The sequence below is a fragment of the Oncorhynchus mykiss genome, chromosome 19 (assembly GCF_057628025.1).
Source record: "Oncorhynchus mykiss isolate SJ-2025 chromosome 19, ASM5762802v1, whole genome shotgun sequence".
In the NCBI taxonomy this organism is placed as follows: domain Eukaryota; kingdom Metazoa; phylum Chordata; class Actinopteri; order Salmoniformes; family Salmonidae; genus Oncorhynchus; species Oncorhynchus mykiss.
This window is the reverse complement of record NC_143040.1, coordinates 7,330,243-7,339,316: the sequence shown is the minus strand read 5'-3', so window position 1 is coordinate 7,339,316 and position 9,074 is coordinate 7,330,243. Positions and strand designations below refer to the sequence as shown.

The 9,074-nt window shown below is 47.3% G+C and overlaps 1 long non-coding RNA gene across 1 annotated transcript in view; it reads left to right on the top strand.

The window, feature by feature from the left end:
* The first annotated feature begins 244 nt into the window (after positions 1 to 244).
* Positions 245 to 9,074, top strand: part of LOC118936767 (uncharacterized) — an 85,201-nt gene continuing 76,371 nt past the window's right edge. The window contains exon 1 of the long non-coding RNA XR_016488754.1: positions 245 to 414. This is a non-coding gene — a long non-coding RNA (uncharacterized LOC118936767). The remainder of the gene's footprint in view (positions 415 to 9,074) is intronic.

Here is a 9,074-nt window from a genome sequence, read left to right as displayed (position 1 = left end):
AACAGTATAGCACGTCTCATTTACCACCACACCTGTTGAGTTTACTTGGGTAACAGACCTCTAGCTTCTACAACACAGAAAGTTAGAGGTGACTTTCCCAAGTCAGTCACTGACAATTAGGTAAGATATTATAGGACACTATGTGTAACTGCTGCTCTGTCAGCAGTTTCCTGGGGAGTTTTTCTGATGTCAGTGTTTCCTTTAGGAAGGTGGGTTTAACTGATCTGATTTGCTTAACAGTTTGCCACATAATTGAAGTAAGGAAGTAATGAGATAGAAATCATATAGCCTAGCAGTATTTCTCACTCTTCAGTCCTCTCTTCATGACAGTAGACTTGTTTCACTCAGTGGAGCCCCAGTTAGTGAAAGATATGATACCTGCAGTAATATTGATGATCCTGTTCTGGAGCACAGGTATGTTTCGAAATTGTAAGATATATTATAATTTGCAGGGTTAGTAAAATAACATGCAACTGGAAGCAGACAGTAAAAATGTGTCTCAAAGCAGAACAATGATGTGTACACCTGTAAATGTACTTTACTGTAGTCTAACTGTCCATCTGCGGACAGGCACTAATATCAGTTAAGGTGTGATGGTCAGTCTTATAAGAACCAAGGTAAGACCCAAATGCAGACAACAGGTTTCAGGCAAAGACAGGTCAAGGCAGGGAGGGGTCGATAGTCCAGAGTAAGGGGGCAAAGGTACAGGACGGCAGGCATCCTCAGGGTAGGCAGAGATCTGTAATCCAGAGGAGGGCAGAGGTACAGATCAGCAAGCAGGCTCAGGGTCAGGCAGGTGGGCTCAGAGTCAGGACAGGCAGAGTGGTCAGGCAGGTGGGCTCAGAGTCAGGACAGGCAGAGTGGTCAGGCAGGTGGGCTCAGAGTCAGGACAGGCAGAGTGGTCAGGCAGGTGGGCTCAGAGTCAGGACAGGCAGAGTGGTCAGGCAGGTGGGCTCAGAGTCAGGACAGGCAGAGTGGTCAGGCAGGTGGGCTCAGAGTCAGGACAGGCAGGTGGGCTCAGAGTCAGGACAGGCAGAGTGGTCAGGCAGGTGGGCTCAGAGTCAGGACAGGCAGAGCGGTAAGGCAGGTGGGCTCAGAGTCAGGACAGGCAGAGTGGTCAGGCAGGCGGGCTCAGAGTCAGGACAGGCTCAGGGTCAGGCAGGTGGGCTCAGGGTCAGGCAGGTGGGCTCAGGGTCAGGACAGGCAGAGTGGTCAGGCAGGTGGGCTCAGAGTCAGGACAGGCAGAGTGGTCAGGCAGGTGGGCTCAGGGTCAGGCAGGTGGGCTCAGAGTCAGGACAGGCAGAGTGGTCAGGCAGGCGGGCTCAGAGTCAGGACAGGCAGAGTGGTCAGGCAGGTGGGCTCAGAGTCAGGACAGGCAGAGTGGTCAGGCAGGTGGGCTCAGAGTCAGGACAGGCAGAGTGGTCAGTCAGGCGGGCTCAGAGTCAGGACAGGCTCAGGGTCAGGCAGGTGGGCTCAGGGTCAGGCAGGTGGGCTCAGGGTCAGGACAGGCAGAGTGGTCAGGCAGGTGGGCTAAGAGTCAGGACAGGCAGAGTGGTCAGGCAGGTGGGCTCAGGGTCAGGCAGGTGGGCTCAGAGTCAGGACAGGCAGAGTAGTCAGGCAGGCGGGCTCAGAGTCAGGACAGGCAGAGTGGTCAGGCAGGTGGGCTCAGAGTCAGGACAGGCAGAGTGGTCAGGCAGGTGGGCTCAGAGTCAGGACAGGCAGAGTGGTCAGGCAGGTGGGCTCAGAGTCAGGACAGGCAGGTGGGCTCAGAGTCAGGACAGGCAGAGTGGTCAGGCAGGTGGGCTCAGAGTCAGGACAGGCAGAGTGGTCAGGCAGGTGGGCTCAGAGTCAGGACAGGCAGAGTGGTCAGGCAGGTGGGCTCAGAGTCAGGACAGGCAGAGTAGTCAGGCAGGTGGGCTCAGAGTCAGGACAGGCAGAGCGGTCAGGCAGGTGGGCTCAGAGTCAGGACAGGCAGAGTGGTCAGGCAGGTGGGCTCAGAGTCAGGACAGGCAGAGTGGTCAGGCAGGTGGGCTCAGGGTCAGGCAGGTGGGCTCAGAGTCAGGACAGGCAGAGTGGTCAGGCAGGCGGGCTCAGAGTCAGGACAGGCAGAGTGGTCAGGCAGGTGGGCTCAGAGTCAGGACAGGCAGAGTGGTCAGGCAGGTGGGCTCAGAGTCAGGACAGGCAGAGTGGTCAGGCAGGTGGGCTCAGAGTCAGGACAGGCAGAGCGGTCAGGCAGGTGGGCTCAGAGTCAGGACAGGCAGAGTGGTGAAACAGATCAGGGTGTGACACAATGTTCTCCCTAAGCTGCAGATAAATCAGCCAATAGCGAGAAGCACGAGATTGAACTTCGTTCAATTTTCTAGAGCAGCTGGTCACCAACCGGTTGGTATGGTGTTGATATGGTGCAGTCATAGTAACCAGGAGTGGTATGGTGTTGATATGGTCTAGTCATAGTAACCTGGAATGGTATGGTGTCGTCATAGTAACCTGGAATGGTATGGGGTTGATATCTCTGGCGTACCGTTGGACATTATGTATTATTGACCTCTATGGAGAATGTAGCTGTTTGACCTCTATGGAGAATGTAGCTGTTTGACCTCTATGGAGAATGTAGCTGTTTGACCTCTATGGAGAATGTAGCTGTTTGACCTCTATGGAGAATGTAGCTGTTTGACCTCTATGGAGAATGTAACTGTTTGACCTCTATGGAGAATGTAGCTGTTTGACCTCTATGGAGAATGTAGCTGTTTGACCTCTATGGAGAATGTAGCTGTTTGATCTCTATGGAGAATGTAGCTGGGATCATATTCCTGAATTCCCAGAATTCCCTGTTAGGGTGAAAGAGGTTGAGGAGTCAAGGATCAGGGCTGTACAGTAAGTCTCCTATGTGGAGGTGATGAAGAGAGTTGAAGGGAAAAGAGGCCACAGTTCTGAAGAAGAGATGGAGGTGGATGAACCACAACCAGTTGTAAATGTTGTACGTCAATCAAGTGATCTGGAAACACTTATTGTGGAGAAGGTGGATTTTATAGCATTTAGAGCCACAGTTATTAATTGTCAATCATCCAAAAAAAAACTTCGCTTTAGGTCTCTGTTCTAGAGTTTCCCCTGTTAACACCATCACTGTTCTAGAGTTTTCCCTGTTAACACCATCTCTGTTCTAGAGTTTCCCCTGTTAACACCATCACTGTTCTAGAGTTTCCCCTGTTAACACCATCACTGTTCTAGAGTTTCTCCTGTTAACACCATCACTGTTCTAGAGTTTTCCCTGTTAACACCATCACCGTTCTAGAGTTTCTCCTGTTAACACCATCACTGTTCTAGAGTTTCTCCTGTTCACACCATCTCTGTTCTAGAGTTTTCCCTGTTAACACCATCTCTGTTCTAGAGTTTCTCCTGTTAACACCATCACTGTTCTAGAGTTTCTCCTGTTCACACCATCTCTGTTCTAGAGTTTTCCCTGTTAACACCATCTCTGTTCTAGAGTTTTCCCTGTTAACACCATCTCTGTTCTAGAGTTTCTCCTGTTAACACCATCACTGTTCTAGAGTTTCTCCTGTTCACACCATCTCTGTTCTAGAGTTTTCCCTGTTAACACCATCTCTGTTCTAGAGTTTCTCCTGTTAACACCATCACTGTTCTAGAGTTTTCCCTGTTAACACCATCTCTGTTCTAGAGTTTTCCCTGTTAACACCATCTCTGTTCTAGAGTTTTCCCTGTTAACACCATCTCTGTTCTAGAGTTTCTCCTGTTAACACCATCACCATTCTAGAGTTTTCCCTGTTAACACCATCACTATTCCAGAGTTTCCCCTGTTAACACATCACTGTTCTAGAGTTTCCCCTGTTAACACCATCACTGTTCTAGAGTTTCCCCTGTTAACACCATCACTGTTCTAGAGTTTTCCCTGTTCACACCATCTCTGTTCTAGAGTTTCCCCTGTTCACACCATCTCTGTTCTAGAGTTTCCCCTGTTAACACCATCACTGTTCTAGAGTTTCCCCTGTTAACACCATCTCTGTTCTAGAGTTTCCCTGTTCACACCATCACTGTTCTAGAGTTTCCCCTGTTAACACCATCACTGTTCTAGAGTTTCTCCTGTTAACACCATCACTGGTCTATAGTTTTCCCTGTTCACACCATCTCTGTTCTAGAGTTTCCCCTGTTAACACCATCTCTGTTCTAGAGTTTCTCCTGTTCACACCATCACTGTTCTAGAGTTTCTCCTGTTAAAACCATCACTGTTCTAGAGTTTCCCCTGTTAACACCATCTCTGTTCTAGAGTTTCTCCTGTTCACACCATCACTGTTCTAGAGTTTCTCCTGTTAAAACCATCACTGTTCTAGAGTTTCCCCTGTTAACACCATCTCTGTTCTAGAGTTTCTCCTGTTCACACCATCACTGTTCTAGAGTTTCTCCTGTTAAAACCATCACTGTTCTAGAGTTTCCCCTGTTAACACCATCTCTGTTCTAGAGTTTCTCCTGTTCACACCATCACTGTTCTAGAGTTTCCCCTGTTAACACCATCACTGTTCTAGAGTTTCCCCTGTTAACACCATCTCTGTTCTAGAGTTTATCCTGTTCACACCATCACTGTTCTAGAGTTTCTCCTGTTAACACCATCACTGTTCTAGAGTTTCTCCTGTTAACACCATCACTGTTCTAGAGTTTCTCCTGTTAACACCATCACTGTTCTAGAGTTTCCCCTGTTAACACATCACTGTTCTAGAGTTTCACCTGTTAACACCATCTCTGTTCTAGAGTTTATCCTGTTCACACCATCAGTGTTCTAGAGTTTCTCCTGTTAACACCATCTCTGTTCTAGAGTTTCCCCTGTTAACACCATCACTGTTCTAGAGTTTCCCCTGTTAACACATCACCGTTCTAGAGTTTTCCCTGTTAACACCATCTCTGTTCTAGAGTTTCCCCTGTTAACACCATCACTGTTCTAGAGTTTCCCCTGTTAACACCATCACTGTTCTAGAGTTTTCCCTGTTAACACCATCTCTGTTCTAGAGTTTCCCCTGTTAACACCATCACTGTTCTAGAGTTTCCCCTGTTAACACCATCACTGTTCTAGAGTTTTCCCTGTTAACACCATCTCTGTTCTAGAGTTTTCCCTGTTAACGCCATCTCTGTTCTAGAGTTTTCCCTGTTAACACCATCACTGTTCTAGAGTTTCTCCTGTTCCCACCATCACTGTTCTAGAGTTTCTCCTGTTCACACCATCACTGTTCTAGAGTTTCTCCTGTTAACACCATCACTGTTCTAGAGTTTCTCCTGTTCACACCATCACTGTTCTAGAGTTTCTCCTGTTAACACCATCACTGTTCTAGAGTTTCTCCTGTTCACACCATCACTGTTCTAGAGTTTCTCCTGTTAACACCATCACTGTTCTAGAGTTTCTCCTGTTCACACCATCACTGTTCTAGAGTTTCTCCTGTTAACACCATCACTGTTCTAGAGTTTCCCCTGTTAACACCATCACTGTTCTAGAGTTTCTCCTGTTAACACCATCACTGTTCTAGAGTTTCCCCTGTTAACACCATCACTGTTCTAGAGTTTCCCCTGTTCACACCATCACTGTTCTAGAGTTTCCCCTGTTCACACCATCACTGTTCTAGAGTTTCTCCTGTTCACACCGTCAACGTGTCCCTTTACTGTGGTAGATCTACATTATGATCAAATAGCCACAGTAGCCCACTTGTCCACTGTTAACTGTAAGTTAAAGGGGGTACAGCCTCAGTGTTCACAGTAAACACACACTGTTAGAACTGTAAGTTAAAGGGGGTACAGCCTGTGTGTTCACAGTAAACACACACTGTTAGAACTGTAAGTTAAAGGGGGTACAGCCTCAGTGTTCACAGTAAACACACACTGTTAGAACTGTAAGTTAAAGGGGGTACAGCCTCAGTGTTCACAGTAAACACACACTGGAAGACCTGAAATCTGCTCAGTGACGGAGAAAGTTAGAGGGAACATTGGTGATGATGTCATGCATCTGACTGTTGTATATTCAGTGTGTCAATGATTGATTGTATCTGTCTCTATGTAAATTAATGAGAGTATATATTATATATTATATTGGGGTTATGTTAGATCAGGGGGAACCTAGATGTCTGTGACCTGAGTCAAGATCAACAGGCCTGATTCTATATGTCAGGAAGAGAGAGAGAACTGGACAGCAACACAATTAGACGCAAACAAATCATGAGAAAACACAAATAAAATTACTTGACACATTGGAAAGAATTAACAACAACAAAAAACAGAGCAAACTAGAATGTTATTTGGCCCTAAACAGAGAGTACATAGTGGCAGAACACCTGACCACTGTGACTGACCCTGAACAGAGAGTACACAGTGGCAGAATACCTGACCACTGTGACTGACCCTGAACAGAGAGTACACAGTGGCAGAATACCTGACCACTGTGACTGACCCTAAACAGAGAGTACACAGTGGCAGAATACCTGACCACTGTGACTGACCCTGAACAGAGAGTACACAGTGGCAGAATACCTGACCACTGTGACTGACCCTAAACAGAGAGAACACAGCGGCAGAATACCTGACCACTGTGACTGACCCTAAACAGAGAGTACACAGTGGCAGAATACCTGACCACTGTGACTGACCCTGAACAGAGAGTACACAGTGGCAGAATACCTGACCACTGTGACTGACCCTAAACAGAGAGAACACAGTGGCAGAATACCTGACCACTGTGACTGACCCTAAACAGAGAGTACACAGCGGCAGAATACCTGACCACTGTGACTGACCCTAAACAGAGAGTACACAGTGGCAGAATACCTGACCACTGTGACTGACCCTGAACAGAGAGTACACAGTGGCAGAATACCTGACCACTGTGACTGACCCTAAACAGAGAGTACACAGTGGCAGAATACCTGACCACTGTGACTGACCCTGAACAGAGAGTACACAGTGGCAGAATACCTGACCACTGTGACTGACCCTAAACAGAGAGAACACAGTGGCAGAATACCTGACCACTGTGACTGACCCTAAACAGAGAGTACACAGCGGCAGAATACCTGACCACTGTGACTGACCCTAAACAGAGAGAACACAGCGGCAGAATACCTGACCACTGTGACTGACCCTGAACAGAGAGAACACAGCGGCAGAATACCTGACCACTGTGATTGACCCTGAACAGAGAGTACACAGCGGCAGAATACCTGACCACTGTGACTGACCCTAAACAGAGAGAACACAGCGGCAGAATACCTGACCACTGTGACTGACCCTGAACAGAGAGTACACAGTGGCAGAATACCTGACCACTGTGACTGACCCTGAACAGAGAGAACACAGCGGCAGAATACCTGTCCACTGTGACTGACCCTGAACAGAGAGAACACAGCGGCAGAATACCTGACCACTGTGACTGACCCTAAACAGAGAGTACACAGTGGCAGAATACCTGACCACTGTGACTGACCCTAAACAGAGAGAACACAGTGGCAGAATACCTGACCACTGTGACTGACCCTAAACAGAGAGTACACAGTGGCAGAATACCTGACCACTGTGACTGACCCTAAACAGAGAGAACACAGTGGCAGAATACCTGACCACTGTGACTGACCCAAACTTAAGGAAAGCTTTGACTATGTACAGACTCAGTGAGCATAGCCTTGCTATTCCATAGTGTGACATCACAGCAGCAATATGTGTGACCTGTTGCAACAAGAAAAGGGCAACCAGTGAAGAACAAACACCATTGTAAATACAACCCATATTTGTTTATTTATTTTCCCTTGTGGACTTTAACCATTTGCACATCGTTACAACGCTGTATATATATACATAATATGACATTTGACCTGTCTTTATTCTTTGGGAACTTCTGTCAGTGTGATGTTTACTGTTCATTTTCATTGTTTAGTTCACTTTTGTATATTAACTAGTTAACTTGCTTTGGCAATGTTAATATGTTTCCCATGCCAAAAAAGCCCTTCAATTGAATTTAATTGAGAGGAGCAGAGAGAGAGGAGGGGGTGGGGAGTGTGAGAGATAAGGGGAGGAGAGGGAGGGAGATGTCAAAAGAGAGAGAGGAGGGGGTGGGGAGGGTGAGAGATAAGGGGAGGAGAGGGAGGGAGATGTCAAAAGAGAGAGAGGAGGGGGTGGGGAGGGTGAGAGATAAGGGGAGGAGAAGGAGGGAGATGTCAAAAGAGAGAGAGGAGGGGGTGGGGAGGGTGAGAGATAAGGGGAGGAGAGGGAGGGCTGACAGACTAACATGAAGTCAACTGAATATCTTTTCACTACAGGCTTCTCACCAGTTATGTCATCATAACCAGTAGTGATGTCATCATAACCAGTAGTGATGTCATCATAACCAGTAGTGATGTCATCATAACCAGTAACCTCTTCCACTATTGGCTCAGCTCAGCTTGACCCCTGGCCTATGGAGCTGAACAATTGAGAAAACAGAAACATAAGAAAGCAAATGTATTAAATTATATATAAACTCCTTTGCAGAGAGAGGTCCACCTTTCCACATTGTGACTGTTGTGGTGAGGTCTTGTTGAGAAATGTCACACCATTTCTCAGTGCTCAATGTCTCAACACTGTTTCTCAAGAGAACCACAACCATTTGTCCTGCTCGTCTCTCACAGTTTAGTTCAGTCTACTGCTCAATAACAGGATATGGAGAAACAGCATTTGGCTGTGAGTCCAGAACCATGAGTCAGTCATGTAGACAAATGGGAAGTGTTCTAGCAGAGGGAGCAAATCTCATCAGAACATCATGTGACTTTAGTTAAATACAGAGATACACTAGTTAAACATAACAGACTATAATTAAATACATAGATACACTAGATACACATTATAGATAAACATAAACATAATTTTGCCACCATAGACCCTCTCAGCCAGCTGTCTCCACTAGGGCCCTCTCAGCCACCAGGCTCCACTAGGGCCCTCTCAGCCACCAGGCTCCACTAGGGCCCTCTCAGCCACCAGGCTCCACTAGGGCCCTCTCAGCCACCTGGCTCCACTAGGGCCCTCTCAGCCAGCTGTCTCCACTAGGGCCCTCTCAG